This window comes from Equus asinus, chromosome 1, assembly GCF_041296235.1.
Source record: "Equus asinus isolate D_3611 breed Donkey chromosome 1, EquAss-T2T_v2, whole genome shotgun sequence".
Taxonomy (NCBI): domain Eukaryota; kingdom Metazoa; phylum Chordata; class Mammalia; order Perissodactyla; family Equidae; genus Equus; species Equus asinus.
In genome coordinates, this window is record NC_091790.1 from 88,583,638 (window position 1) to 88,599,647 (window position 16,010).

The 16,010-nt window shown below is 44.5% G+C and overlaps 1 long non-coding RNA gene across 7 annotated transcripts; it reads right to left on the reverse strand.

Moving 5' to 3' along the window:
• Positions 1 to 2: 2 nt before the first annotated feature.
• On the reverse strand, positions 3 to 13,815 carry LOC123281607 (uncharacterized). 7 transcript variants are annotated; one of them, XR_011497020.1, is made up of 4 exons: positions 13,679 to 13,815; positions 13,305 to 13,495; positions 10,020 to 10,072; positions 3,391 to 9,016 (listed from the first exon to the last, which is right to left on the reverse strand). It is a non-coding gene; the product is annotated as an uncharacterized lncRNA (long non-coding RNA). The 7 variants fall into 7 exon arrangements; XR_011497039.1 differs by adding an exon at positions 3 to 1,667 and having other exon boundaries at positions 5,442 to 13,495; XR_011497000.1 differs by having other exon boundaries at positions 3,391 to 10,072.
• Positions 13,816 to 16,010: the final 2,195 nt, after the last annotated feature.

Here is a 16,010-nt window from a genome sequence, read left to right on the forward strand (position 1 = left end):
TACCCTTTAAACATCTCCCCCTGTCCCCTGAAAACAACCACTCTTATCTCTGTTTCTACAAGTTTCATGTTTCCAGAGCCACATAGGGGACACTAAGTCTTCACGAGCCACAGCGTGTGATTAAGTACAACAATTTCAGCCCATGTGCTTTTGTATGTGCTCCTCCCTTCTGCAGGCCTCTGACCTGGTTCTGGATTACATTCTCTCTCAGTTGGACACTCCGATAGCCTCCTTCCTCCTTTTCCTGCTTTCAATTTCTCCTTCATTCTGCACAGAAACACCAACTTTCTGGAGTACAACTTGATCATACCACTCCCCTGCTTAGAAACCCTCACTACTACTCACTATCTTTGAATGAAATCTTCATCTCCAGGTCTGGCATCTAAGATCCTCCTGGATCTGGTCCCATCTTCTACCGTTTGATATTCTTCTTAATAGTCCTTACATTTTATACAAAGCAAACTCCTTGCCTTGAGCTTCATACATAACTTTGCTTGGCTAACCTGCACCTTTGCCAGAGAGGGCGCTCCATTTCATCCCTTTGTATACAAACTGCGCTTGATCTCTAATGATCAGTCCCATATTACCAGAGACTTCCTGATCACCTTATGGGAAGGAACCTCCTTTCTCTGAATGCCCACGTAGCACACCCTAATGGCATTTATCACCTCCCATCTTGGATTTAGTTATTTATGTACATTTATTTATTTACTTATTGCCTCAAAAAAAGTGTTGAACAGAATTGCACAAGATGCTGGGGATAAAAAGGGAATATAGTCTACTGGTGAGATAGTAACAAGCCCTCGATTGAAAAAATACAATATATCAAATATGATACTGGATGTTAATGAACTCTAAGTGATCAGATAAAGGTTGGCCTAGATCTGTCTGTGGAGTCTCAGAGGAGTGGAGTGGAGTTCCAACGTAAAATATGTTTAGGCATTAATTAGCCAGTTGGACAAGACGGGGAGTTGGGAGGGGGTGAGGTAGGTAAAGGAGAGGCAGACAGCACAGATGGAGGGCATGGCCACAGGAGAAATCACATTTGAGGAAGGCACGTTGTTGACTCTGACAGGATAGGGTATGCTGAGAGAATAGCAACTGAAGGAGAAGACACTGGTCAGGTAGACAAGGATCAGGTTTTGCTTTGCTAAGAAGTTTGGAGTTCAGTCTGTTAGCAAGCATGCTGAAAATGTCAATCAAGGGAATTGCAAGATTGGACTGTGGGTTAGACCCAGGTGGTGAAGTGGATTCCTCCAGAGACACAGAGAAACTTTAAGCAACCTGGTGGAGGTTACACATCTGATCCATCTTTGTATTCCCTGACTGCGCCCAGCACAGTGCCAGGCACGTGGGTTATATACATATTGTGTTTGTTAACAAGTGAAAGAAAATGAGATCACCACTTTCAGACTAAAACACAAACAGAAGTTTATTAGCTTTAAGCTTCGCACTTCACCTGCATTATTCAGATCACACAAGTATAGGGCATCTTCTAGCTTCCTGAACCTTTTGATCCATGTCTCCGATTCTTCAGACTCGTTCTTCATCACTGGGTTCAGGAAAGGCTGTGAGACTGGCCTGATTTTCAAAGAGCTTGGGGGATCTTTGGAGGCTGAAGTCTCAGCAGTAGGGTTTTCTGGCTGCAGATCCTCTTCTAGAGTTTTCTACCAAAACAACACAACTATCTCACTGGCAACACAGTCACCACCTAGATCTTCTCCAGTCTCTTGGCCAAAGATGAGGCCATACAGCTAGCGAGATTTACTGTAATGTCTGGCTTTGTAAAGCTTGGAGGATGGGTTTCAAGTCCTGAGTGCTATAGGACTACATCTGTGAAGCCTTCCAGGATGTAAATTACTGTGTTGAATGTTTTCTATGTTTTTAAGAGAAGGGTGAAATCATGACTTTAATCAGTTTGCATTTCTGATTTTCACAAAGAAAAGGTTTTTGTAACTGGTTGAGATTTTTCTTGACGTTCTATACTAGTGGGATTCATGGAGGAGGGTCTTCAGGAATTGCTTATAACTTCTCCACGGAATAACCTCTGGACAATGAGCCTGAGGTTCTTGACAAAGTATGACTGAAAGAATAGTGACATTGTCTTAGGCTCATGGGCTCCTTGTAATGGACCATAAAGAACTTCTAGTTCTGTCTGTCCTGTTAATTTAACTAAGGAAGACGAGGCCCAGAGAGTGGAAGTGACTTACTGAGATCAGGCAGTGAATGGTAGACACAGAACTATAAGGAGATGTAGAGGTTATGTCTAGCTCAGTTTGGCATCCTAATCTCATGTCTACTGCAAAATAGAGATGTTTTTAGAATAATGGACAACCTAGTCCCGGCAGCCATGACAGGCATTCTGTCACCTACCATGTACAGAGTGGCATCCATTGTTTGATCTTCACAACTTCATTTTTCCAGGAATTTTCTCTCCTGCCGAGCCATATGGTTAGGGAGAGAACAGCCATATCTAAGTGTACAGTGCAGGACTGGGTATCTAATGCAAAGGGACCAATGCACTCATTGTTCAGTGATTTTGGAACGATTTGTGAGAGATGAAGACAGAGGGATATACAAACAGAGATCATTCTGTGTGAGAGGTAGGAACTCTCACAGGTTTTACACACTGTGTACTGGAAATGAGAAAAGGCTGATCTGTCCAGAAAGATAGAGACGGACAGAGAGAGAGAGAGGGAGAATGAAGCTAACAGCAGAGAGAAGAGAAAAGATATAGGACGTCATGATGAAGTTCAAGTCCCTGATTTTACTTCACTGTTACTTGTTACATTTCTAACCTTAGGTAGCATAATACGCTTCTCTCTCCTTCCAATAAATTTAGTAGAGTTTCTTCTCTTAATTTCAATCCAAATAATCTTAACTAACTCACCATAGAATTATGACTCTAACTTTTGAAAATCATCTGTGCTTCCCCCAACATTCAAATACCTGTATTTCTCCAATATAGTACCTTTGTCTCAAACTTCTCACATAGAAAGTATGAAAATCCCATAGGTCTAAAGAATGGTAATTGAGATTAGAAGTCCAGTTTTAGTTGGTTAACAAACATGGATTAACCTGCTGCTGGGAAATGTGAAGAATTGTTTTGTTTGAAATAATAGAATGGTACATGATATGGTACCCACATGGATAACAAGCAACCAGTAAATTTTAAGAGATTGATATAAAAGAATTCTACTTGGATAAAATCAACTTTGGGAAAGGCTGAAAGTTTTCATAAAATAAACAGAGTAGTGATTCTTATACTTTTTAGAGCTTTAGATCACTTGAGAAATCCAACGAAGGCTTTAGATAATCTACCCAGGCAAATGCACATTTGCATGCAGGATGACTTTAGACAGTTCAAAGAGGTCCTTGGATCTGAAAAAGTGATTTTAATAATTTTATATTTCTTCAGATAGATCAACACTCTCTTTGACCACTAAAGACAGGGAAAGGGGGAATTTGTATGAACCTGAATTAGGCTGAACTAAGTAAGTGAGTGAGTACTAACTAACACACTCTATACTGTTTTCGTCCCACTGTGTCAGGAGGAAGTCCACGTCCCGTGATTGGCATGTAAGACTGTTCTCGTTCTCGTTCTTGCCTATCTTCTTTCAATCCCACATATACATCTTTTTCTCCAACCACCTAAAACCAGAAAACACGAAGCTGTTTTGTGCCTTGTGCATGCTGCTCCCTCTGCTGTAAAAGCCCTTCTTGCCACTCAGGCCTTGGATGGTTGGGGTCCTACTCATCCTTCAAGATTTGACTCATATTTCACTTCTTGTGGGAAGCCTTCTCTTACAGACAAGCTGGCTGAGGGGCGATTCTTTGTGGCCCCTTTATCCACCTCAGCACTTATCGTGGAATGTTGTAATCATTTATTGACTCTCTCTTCTACCAGAGATCTGGAGACTGGCCTGTGAGATAGTCGTTTATGTATCCTCAAGGTCTGGTTAGTGACCAGGGCATAGCTGGTTCTCAAGACATGGTTACTGAATGAACAAGTGAATGAATGAGTGAGTTTCTCCGGGATCATAAGAAAGTTGGTTTACCACACCTCTGCTTCAATTCCCCCTTCTAAAAAGTGGGACAATGAATGCTACTTATGCAGGAATGTGACACAAATCAATTACTGCAGAGATGCCATAAAATCCTCAAAACAGAGGCAAAATAAAAGAGCAAGGTGTATTTTTTAATAATCTGATTCACAATAGATGATACTCAAGGAGAAAAGCATCTGCTGTTGTTTCTGGCATGGCAAGAGGCTTGCCAAAATTGACATGATTTTCTAAGACATTTTGAAGTGTGAAGTGCATGAAGAGGCCTCCTGCCATTTTGAGATGAATTATGGTCTAATCTGGGCATTTAAATAAAAACAACGACAGAAAACCTCAGGATGCTTTTCAATTCTGTCTGCATCTTTTCCTGGCTAAGTGCTGGGAATATTAAAAATGTAATTTAACTGCTTGCAAGATTTTGTTTGCAAAATCAAAGAGCCCATTACATTTTAAAATGTGGTGTCTGGGGAAAAGGTCACCCTCAGTCTCTGGAAGCTGAATTTAAGATGTTGAAATAGGGGGCTGGCCCTGTGGCCAAGTGGTTAAGTTCGTGCGCTCCACTGCAGGTGGCCCAGTGTTTCGTTGGTTTGAATCCTGGGTGCGGACATGGCACTGCTCATCAAACCTTGCTGAGGCAGCATCCCACATGCCACATCTAGAAGGACTCACAAGTAAAATATACAACTATGTACCGGGGGGCTTTGGGGAGAAAAAGGAAAAAAATAAAATCTTTAAAAAAAAATGTTGAAATAGGTCTCAGAACCACCCTTTATTTTGATGGCAGTGGGAGGATTGGTCACAGGCTTCAGAACCATTGCACATGCTACAGGTCCAATTTCTTGCGGCAGGTGCCAAGCCCATGACCAGGTTGTGGAGAGAGGTTTCTGCAGCGATATCAGCTAAGGCAGGAACCACCCCACACTTGAAGAGGTTTCTACCTCCCTTCTCTGCCAGAGGAGATTCTCAAAGTCAAAGAGAGTCTGACATCACGGTGGTGGGTGGAAAGCAAAAACCAAGAAGGGGGGGGTTAGCCCCGTGGCCGAATGGTTAAGTTCACATGCTCTGCTTCAGCAGCCCAGGGCTTCACCAGTTCAGATCCTGGGAATGGATCTCAACAAGCCATGCTGAAGCAGCATCCACATAGCAGAAGCAGAAGGACCTACAACTAGAATATAAAACCATGTACTAGGGGAATTTTGAGAGAAGAAGAACAAAAAATTGGTAACAGATATTAGCTCAGGGCCAATCATTAAAAAAATAAATGAACAACACCAAAAAAAAAAAAAACCAGAAAGGAGGACCCTACCCAGCATCAGAGAATAGAAGGTGAAAGATGAGTGAAGCTCTTCCTCAAGCTCCACATACCCAGGTGCATACCATTTGTTTAGTTGTGTCTTGAGTCATCTCAGGAATGTCAGGCTGCACTGGAGTGGCAGAGGTTCCCTTTCCTCTGTTTCCTGAGAAAGATAGAAAAAATGGAAGGGTTAAGTTTGGTCTCTTCATTGTAACACTTACAGCCAGGCAAATAAAATGTTGAGGCCCTTCTATGTGTTTGGCACTGTGTTAGGCGACGGGGATATGGAGGTAGATCAGAAAGATCTGGTTCCTGCCCTGATGGAGCTGACAAAGGGGAGGTAGGCGCTAAACAATTACTCAAAATTATTATTTAATTACAAACTACCATAAACACAACAAAAGAAGATGTGAAAATATTTTGTTTTAGGGTAGGGGTGGGAGTGGTGGAGAACCAGAGGAGGCTTCTTGGAGGAAGTGACACTTAAACTGTGGATCCAAAGGGTGAATAGGAATTTCTAGGCAAAGGTGATGGTGGGTGTTCACAAGGAGCAGAGAGTTCCAGATAAGCAGAGACAAGAGCCTGTAGAACTGCCCTGAATCAGGAGGACTTGCACAGTTTGAGGAGTGGGCAGCAGCTTCCTCCCATGGCCCTACCTCTTAACAGAAAACCAGGCATTTCTGCCCCCTCTCTCCACACAGGTGTATGCCTCAAAGATCAGGCAAAACCTCTCTCTTCCACTTTCCCTCTCCTATCAATAGTCAGAGGGTCTGAATGGGATGAGGTTTGAACAGCATCTCTAACCCAGTACCCCCACAATTGGCTTCGGTTGTATTCCTAGCATTTATCACTATTTACATTATTTTAAGTGAAGGAAAAGCTTTCTGTTTACTGCAGGTGAAAAAGGTCCAAGTTGCTCCAAGTCATAGAGTTTGAGAGTTAAGGGGATTCTAGAAACAGTATAGAGTATACAGGCAGGAAGATGAACTTTGGTGTCAGCCCTGAATGCTAATCTTGAGTCTTCCCTCTCCCAGCTGCAAGCTTTCAGATCCTAATTTTGCCAGTTGTGAAAGGGGAGAAAACCAGTGATTTACCGTAATGTTGTAGAGATAAAAAATTACCTACCTAAAATACTTAACACAGGGAAGATGCTCAAAAAAAGGATTCATTGTTTGTTGTGTCATTATTATCATAACACCTTAGGCAAGTCTAGTTTGCTTAATTGAACACTAATTACGATGGGCCAGGAATTGTCCTGGGCACTGTTCACATGCATCATCCCTGTTAGTATAAGATCTAGATCCTAGACCCTGTCCCAGGCCAGTTTCTCTGCACTTTTAAAAGTTTCTTTAGAAGAAAATACACACTAGTCTCCCTGGTCTCCTTTAAGCTTCCCTTTCTCCCCCCTAACATCTACAAGCGTGGAAACAGGTCATGGTTTGCACATGTAAAAATCATTTGAGAAATCTGAGGCAGGGCTGATGTTTTTTCTTTCTAACACAGTGGGAAGAATCATCTGTGTAGTCTGCCAGTTGAAGGTTTGTACTGGAGAAAATAAGCCAAGCTGGCTTCTAGAGATTTCCAGGTGTTGGAAGGGCCAGGTTTTACAATGCTTCCATGAGTCTGATGGTTACACATCCAGCCCTGCCATCAGCCCACCAATGACTAGAAACTAGTGGTCTTGAGCACTGGCTGCATATTAGACCCCGCTGGGGAGCTTTAAAAATTGCCAATGATTGGGCGTCACACCAGGCCAATTAAATAAGAGACTCAGGGTGAGAACCAAGCTCAGCACCTGTGAAGAATTCCCTCGGTAATCCTAAAGTGACACCAGGGTCGATAACAACTGATTTAAATAAAGGATTCTGGCCTCATTGGGTCCACTGAATGAAGCTTTGTGAGAATATATATATATATATATATATACATCAATATATATGTTTGTGAGAATAATATATATCAAAGATCTGTACATGCCAGACATTTCCCACGCATTTTCTTACTTGAAGAATAATGCTCTGTGGTAGAAAGCATCTCCATTTGACAGATAAGGTAACAGAGGCAATAAAGGCTTCAGTTCCCTGCTTAAGATTACAGAAGTGGGGTTAGGTCTTGGATTCTAACGCATTCATTCATTCAACAAACATTTGTTTAATGTTTACTACATGCTGGGCACTGTTTTAGGCACCACGATACAACAATGAGCAAGAGAGAATCTTCTCAGGGAGAGTGCGTTCCAGTGGTGAGGACAAAGAGAGACATAAAATAATGTCAAATAGTGATAAATGCTATAAACACAACCAAAGCCAATTATGGGGGTAGATAGAAATGCAGTTGCTATTTTTGATAGGGAATTCACCAAAGGCCTCTCTGAAGTGACATTTAAATAGAGCCGTGAATAGAAAAACAAGGGAGAAAGCCAAGCAAATGTCTGAGGAAAGAGCATTCCAGGATAAAGCTCTGGGGAGAGCAAAGGCCTCAAGGGCGTGGTGTTTGGTGCATTCAAGCAACAGTTGAGAACAGAGCCGAGCTAACCCAGGAGGAAAAGGGAAGAGAAGTGGGTCAAGTGTCATGCCATGTGATTTGAGTTAATTTTTTTTTTTTTTTTTTTTTTGGCTTTCAGCATTTGTTCCTCCTCTGGTGATTACCCACTTCTACTGTTAGCAACTATATTTTGCTTTGTGGAGACCACTCCTCCCCCATCCCAGTGCTGTGGTTTGGTAGTATTAACCCCCAATTCCAACTCTAAACCTGGTCTCTGCTTAGTTGAAGACTAACGTGGTATCTCAATCACGATCTTGGTTCAAAGATGGGCATAAGACTCAATCTGAGCCTCAGGTGAGAGGAGATATCTGCTATAATTTCTTAGCTAGTAATGTTCTCTCCTTCCTAGAAGGACCTACCAAAAGAGGGAGCTGTACAGATATGATGACATAGCTGCCATGGCTATTTTGCTATTTCAGAGGAGTGCCCACCTGGAGAAGTTGGAGGACTACCACGTAGAGCCTAGAGATTATGCCAACACCAAGTAAAGCAGAACAGAGAGCCAGAATGAAAGCAGATCCTTGATTTTGACACCTGAATGGTTAGATCAACCCACACCTGTAAGGCTTGCTGCTGCCAGACTTTGCACTTACATAAAAGAAAAACTCTTCATGGTCTATACCCACTGAGTTGGGTTTTCTGTCCCTTTGTATAAGTAGTTGTAAGTAAGAATTACTATAGCTATTTTTTTTCCTTGATAAAAGGGAAGGCAAACTCTTAGCCATTTTTCTGTCAAATCTTGAGTTACAGGTCTTCAAGCAATGTTTGAGGGGATCAATGAGCCTCTGAGGCTACCTTCATTCCCTCCTAATTATCCCCCATCAGCAGCCATGCTATAGCCCTGCTCCATGATTGCTGCTTCTTCCTCTCCCTCACTCACAGGCCCCACAATGAAGAGATGCAAAGTTGGGCCCACACTTCCTTATTGTGAAATACCCCTTTAGACCTTAGACCATACCATGTTTGGTGGGCTCTAAATGTTTTGTATTTGTCTTCATGGGAATCCATAGCATTTCTTGGATCTGTGGCTTGAAGTCTTCTATCACTTTTGGAAATTTCTCAGCCATAATTGTTTCAGATATTGCTTTAGCTCCGTTCTCTTCCTCCTGTCCTTCTGAAACGTTGATTACATGTGTACTGAGTATTGTCAGCATTTCCTATATGTCTCATATACACTTCTTTTTGTATATTTCATTCTCTTTTTTCATTCATGCTTATTATTTTAAGTCTCCAAGTTTGTGGTAATTTGCTACAGCAGCCTTAGGAAATGAATACCCTCATTCTCAGTCGTCCAATCCTGGCATAACCAACCCACAATCCCCTGTTGTAAATTCCCTCTGTTTGAAATACCTGGTAATGTTTCTCTTTCTCTACTGAAACACAAAATGATATACCACCCCCCCACTCTAAACCCTCAGAACCTAGTATTTTGATCCCAAGGGGAATTAGTGAACAGTTGATGTGTAGTTGACACCAATGCATATTTTTTCACCTGTCATACTTAAAACTTGCTAAATGCTAAATATTTTGTGCAATTCATCCTTATCATTTCACTTAATATTACATCTTGGAAATGTTCCTGTATTGGGCCAACCATGTTATTTTACAGCTGAATACTTTTATCAATTGAATATACTGTAATTCAATTAAATGGTCCCTGAATGATCGTTTTGCTGTTTTCATTTTTAAAAACACTTACCAAAAAAAATTCCTGCACTAAACTTATATGTAAATCTGAGAGGATTTTTTGTGAGATATCAGTAACATAAGTCCCTAGCTTTGGGATTCCTAGATCCAAGGGACTATGTGACTGAAATTCTAATGCATAATACCAACTCTAACTTCTTCCATAAGTGTACCTATCAAAGGGCTATCACCAGAGAATGCTTCATGATATAATAATATTTGGAGAAGTATGCCTTTTATGATCCAACTGGCCTAAAAGAACAGCCATCAAGGCAATCATCACTCCTAGTCTTTCTTCACTGGTGAGGCATCTACATTTCTGGGAGTAATGAGATGAAACACAACAAAGGAACCACTGAAGCTAAGCAGCATAGTCAACAATAGTTCTGGGAAATGGGAGTGATCTCAAGGAACAAAATAACTCAACTCACCTGTAGGAAAGTCAGAGGAAGCTCTGCTCAATTACTCAAGAAAACTCTGTCATCTGTGCAAGGAAAGGAGCCATAAGATGGGTGAACCATATCATTGCACTGAAAGAAGGTGCAATAAAGCTGGAAATTAAATTGATACTGAAGGAGCTTTTTGATACTTGTATCATTCAGGGTGCATGCAGGAAACAGAAACTACTTTAAGTATCTCCACTAGAAAGGGCTTTACTATAGGAAATTAGACATCCACAGAATTATTGCAAGGGCTAGTAGAATGGAGTTTGGTGTCTGCTGCTAGGCTCAGGCTCAGGGTCAGGCCTCAGCAGATGTAGTCCAGAGATGGGGGAACTGCAGGAAATTCTGGCTGATGTCTCCGTGCCCCTGACCATGAGGTTGGTGACTAGGCAGTGCAAAGTGCCTTTTGGCCACTGGAAAAACTGATGCCTGCCAGGGCCTGGAGTTCCTACTAATGCCGGAAAATAAATATACGAAATGTCCCTGCTGCCCTTCACTACCCCTTCTGCCTTTCAAATCTCATGCAACTGCATTACATTGATGGAACTTAAATCAATTCTGGAACCGTGGCATCAAGGGAGTTTTGGAAACGTTCTTTTTAGCCCTCTCAAGTATGGGAAGTACTGCAACACAAGAAAGAATGTACAAGGAGATGGAAATGGGTGTTGAGTGTAAATAGATGACATTTGGTGAAGTCCCCAAGCAGGAATTTCATGGAGCAATACTTGTGCATGTGACAATCAGGGAGTCACGTAATGCTTATGAGTAATTTAGGAATGCTTTGTTAGTGAAAATCACTTATACTTGCTTGTCCAGTATCCTTCCTCCATTTGTATATAAATACATTCTTCTCTGGGATCACGGACTACTGTCAATCTCCCATCCCCTCCCTTAGCCTATGCTGTGGCCACCTTGTTCAATTAACTCTATCACTTTCTCCACCCATCCTTCCCTCCCTTCTTCCCTTCCCCCCCACTCTCTATCTCTGTCTCTGTATCTCTCATTATTTTTTGGTTCTGGTTCTTCCTGAAGTTCTATTTTCCCTCAATTTTATATGTCATTCCATAGCCTTTAAAGATATTGCTTTTGCTTATGTTAACAAAAGGCAGTTTCTGTTTCTAGCAACCAGATAGCCACTGGTAAGAATTTCTATCTCCTTCTTACCTATCAAAAGTCAAGCAAGGGGGCCAGCCCCGTGGCTGAGTGGTTAGGTTAGCGTGCTCTGCTGCAAGTGGCCCAGTGTTTCATCAGTTTGGATCCTGGGTGCGGACATGGCGCCGCTTATCCAGCCACATTGAGTCAGCATCCCACATGCCACAACTGGAAGGACCCACAACTGAGAATATACAACTATGTACCGGGGGGCTTTGGGGAGAAAAAGGAAAAAATTAAATCTTTAAAAAAAAATGTCAAGCAAGTTGTGAGATATATGTCCTGGGTTTTGCAGAGGAGTTCTAATGGCATATAATCTTATTCTCTTCAAATAAAAAGGATTGTTAGATTTTTAACTAGTTTGCTTTGTTTATACCTCATAAAACTTTTCCAAAAATGATACCATAAATCAGAAAATATGGCGTCCTGAGCTTCATGTCACTTTGGACATATGAATAGGTAAGGCATAGGTATGCAGGGCCACAAGCTAGACAGCTGATGACCGTATCAGCTGCTGAAGGCCCAGGCAGGGAAGAGAAATTTGATGAAGCTGCACTCTCAAGAAACATTAATAATCCAATGAAGATCTGATATTAGCCCGAATCTGGAAATGAGCTATAGTAGAAGTAGCTCCTGCCTTCTACACTTTCTGTAATTTCTTTCCAGGCCTTCTTAGGAGAGACAGGCTTATGCCTATGACATCTTCTGATCCTCTGAGAAATGACAATAATGCAAGAACAAAGTCCCAGATCCATTGATATTTCCACATTCATAACATTTATTTTTCAGAGCTGCTAGGAGTTACGAAATATGAGATAAAGCCTCGGGACAAAATGGCACCAGAAAACCTCTTTGCCCTTCCTGATTATGTGCTGATAGTAGGGGACCTGTGGATGGCCACTTTCTCACTGTGCTAACATGTTCTTCCCTCTGTGTGAGCGCATTCCTGATGTCTCCCTGTGATTCCAAATTTCCTCCTCTTACAAGAACCCCAGTCAGACAGGATTAGGGCTCCACCTTAATGGCCTCATGTAACTTAATCACCACTTTAAAGTCCTTGTCTCCAAATACAATCACCTTCCGAGGTGCTAAGTGTTAGGTCTTCAACATATGAATTTTGGGAGGATACAGTTAAGCCCATAATGGTAACAAGGATTCAAAGAAGCCCAACTTTTGGTACAACTTACTTAAGGTCTCTGAACCTCAGCTTATTCACCTGTGAAGTGGGTATAGAACAACACAACTCCTGGGGCTATTGGGAGTATGAAAAGGGAGGAGCCGTGTAGAATGTCTAGCCTGTGCCTGGGACATGTGAAGTGTGTGTGCATTAAAGCCTTATGCCCCTGAGTCAGGCAGTCATTTTGGTTACCGTTTAACTCAGCTGCTGGGATGCTCACTCAACAGCACCATCTTCCTCTGATTTTACCTTCTTGATCATGAAGCCTAAGTTGTTACCCAAAGCCAGTGCATTTCAGAGCCAGGATTTCCATCTAGGCCTGAGTGATTCCAGGCTCATGCTGCCTTTCTGCATGGATGGGGGCTGAAGGGGTAGGGGAGGTGCTAAACTGGCGAGGAGAAGTTACCTGCAGGCCCTCAGCTTCTTTGGATACAACCTGCCCCTAGAACTTAAAAGTCTCCCAACATTTGCATCTGTATCCCCCACCTCTACTGGGTCCTAGAGGAGAGGGCAGTAGATACTGAGCTTCTCAAATCCAGGACTGTTTTCACTACCAAGCCAAGGGTGGAGTCAGCTCTGGAACTCAGCAGTGTGCTTAAAGCCCCTGTGCCTCACCACCACGGTACAAGCTTCTGAGTTTCATAGGACTTGCAGGAGAACAGGTATAGAGTATCAAGAGCCAAGACTCCGAACACAAAGAGCCTGCATTTACTCAGCCTTATCGAGGACTTCATTTATCAGTTACATATTGGTTTTAGCTTCTCTCTGGTGCCTCAGTTTCCTCATTTGAAAGAAATAATACCTACCTCATGGGGGAATTGCAAGGATTCAAAGAGTTAACATTGAGAAAGCACTTAGAATATTGCTTGGAATATAGGAAGCACTATATAATTGTTAGCTATTAATAATAAAAATAACATTATGAGCAATATTATTATACTTACTCCATATGAATTCTCACCCCATACGAATTGTGGGCTTCTGGAGGAGAAGGTTAGCATGCCTGAGGCAAAGTCATCCGTTCCGTTCGAAGCCAGGGAACAAGCGGGTAAGGCAGATGACCCAGGATCGGACATCCGCAGGCCTGGTGGACAGGCTGTGCCAGAGAGCGAGGCAGGGTGGAATCCCAATGATCCTGGGGATGGAGGAAAGGGAGGATATTGTCGGGGTCTGCTTCTGAAAGCCATGAAAAGAGTAAGCCGGCCACCCATTAAATGGCCTAAATTCAGACAGGTCCAATAGGGCCCTGGGGAAAGCCGAGCCGCCCCTCCCCGCCCCGCGCCCACCCCCCCACCCCCACCCCACCACACCCACACACTTTGTTCCAGAGGCCGCAGGACTGCCTCAGGCGATACACAAACTGGGACCTGGAGGCCCGGGGCAGTACAGTGATCCCGAATCCGTGTTTCAGATCTCAGAAGTGCTCCAGACACCCGTGGGAAACTCCAAAAGTTGGCGATCCGTCCTGCTACCAGTCCCGCACAGCTACGAGTGGCTGCACGGAGGGTGCTCCATAACCGACTTGAAGCTGAGGATGCAAAGGAAGACAAGATGATGAAAAGGCAGGCCGCCCTGCTCGCTGTGGCCCGCCAGTCTCCTCAAGGTATCCTGAGGGAGAGGGGGCATATGCCATGGGTGAGTAACCCCGGCCCCCACCGAGGGGCCAGGAGGCCACCCACAATGTCGGGGGCTAATCGGTGTGCGGACTGCCAAGAGGAAGGGCGTTGGTGGCAGGATTGTCCGAACCGTCCCCAGGGAGGGAAGGGATCGAAGAAGACCGAGCCGTGGCAGTTTCCCTTGACCACAGATGAGACGTGATGGGGCTGAGGGACAGCCCCCTCCCCCGGTTGGCTCCGGGAGGCCCCGGTGACCTCGGCAGGAAGGAGGAGAGCAGGCTGAATCTTTGCTCCCTAGTGGAGCCGTGTTCTTGGTGTGGAATGCCCACAAGGGAAACCTTTCTGAAGGAAAGTGTGAACTGAAGGAGGTCTCAGGAAAGGGAGAGACCGGAAGACGTCTGGAGCCCTGGACCTGTGAAACAGGGTCCAGACTGCTGAAGGATTCCTCACTGTGTGTACCAGAATGCCCCGTTCCCCACCCCCTTCTAGGGAGGGACATGCGCTGTGAGTTAGGGGCCTCCACAGGCCGGGAACAGGAGAAAACCGAGCTCCAAGCGCCAAAAAGTGGGGGAGGTGAGCTGATGGCCCTCTTGCAGGATACAGCAGCCCCTGAGAAGCGAGAGATTCCCCTACGTGATTCAAGCAGGGCTAACTCGGAACTATGGGCCCAAGGACAGGTGGAGTGAGCAGCTGGTGCCACGCCAGGAAAGGTAAAACGGAAGCAGGTAGGTGGCTGGCCCCGGGTAAAACATATGCCCCTTGAAGCCAGAAGCCATAAAGAGGAAGCTTTCCCGGAATCAGTAAGTTTTCAGAACAGGGGAATCTAGCTTTGCCCGTGACCTTAGTGCTCTCAATGCTGTGCGCTCCTGGGGCTATAACAGTAAATGTCTTCCCTTGGTTTCTGGCACCGAGTGCCTAAAAGTCCTGTGATTGCCCATACGAGAGCCACATGGCGCATCTTTGGTTAGGAGAATTACTTTAGGGCTCAGTTCCTGAAACGAGTCCAGAGCCAGAAAGGCGAAGTGGTTTGTCTGGTGTTATTCCTAACAAGCCCCTTTCAACGCCACCTGAACTGGTGTTAACGAGGTGAGTGTTGGAGAAGCCCTAAGGGTGGGGGCTGGGTGCCGGGGAAACCAACTGTGCGATTCGATTCGGGCCTTGGAAGTTTCAGGCCTGTCCCCGTCCCCATCCCCACCCCCAGCCCTGGGGTGGGGGCGGGGGCAAGAGGGGCTGAAGGTCACGCTGAGTAGCCGACGGCCAATGACCGTAATCGACTATGCCCAGGCGATGGAGTCTCCGTCAGACTGCGAAAGGACGGTGCTCAGACAGCTGCCGCGTTGGCGAACACGTGGAGGTTCGGGGAGAGTGGCACACCCAGAGAGGCCCCGGGAGCTCCTCCTCCCTGCCACACATGTTTTGCTCTATGCACCTCTTCCCTGTGGCTGTTCAGAAGGGAGAGGTTCTCCCGAGTTGTGTGAGCCGCTCTATCAGAGCCCTCAAACCCAGGGAGGGGGTGGTGGGAACCTGCGGTCTCGCGGCCGCTTTGTCAGGAGCACAGGTCACGACCCGAACTTGCAATTGGCATCGAAAATGGGGGCGGGGAGAAGGGTAATCCTGCAGGGTGTGATTCTATCCCCAGGAGGATAGAGTCAGATGTGAGCTAAGTATGTTCAGCTTCTTGACCTGTAAGGGATATGATGTGTCTAAAGGGATGGCTCTGTTTTTTCTTCCTTGGATTCTTTACATCGGATGCAGGGCTATCAGCTTCTCTGATAAACTACGGCGACCATAAACGGACGCTTTTGAGTGGGGCAAGCTGGACACCGTGGTTAAAGTGTAGCCCCCAAGCTTCAGAGCAGTAGCTGCCATCTGCCTGTTAATCAAGAAAGCAAAAAAATTGGCTATGGACCTACCTATGAGGGTTTGGACTCCTACATCAATTCTCTAGTCTACCAGTGACTGATGAGGCCTCTGGCTATCCCAAAATAGAATACTTCAGTATCAAGATATGATGCCAGAGACCCTTCAGATTTC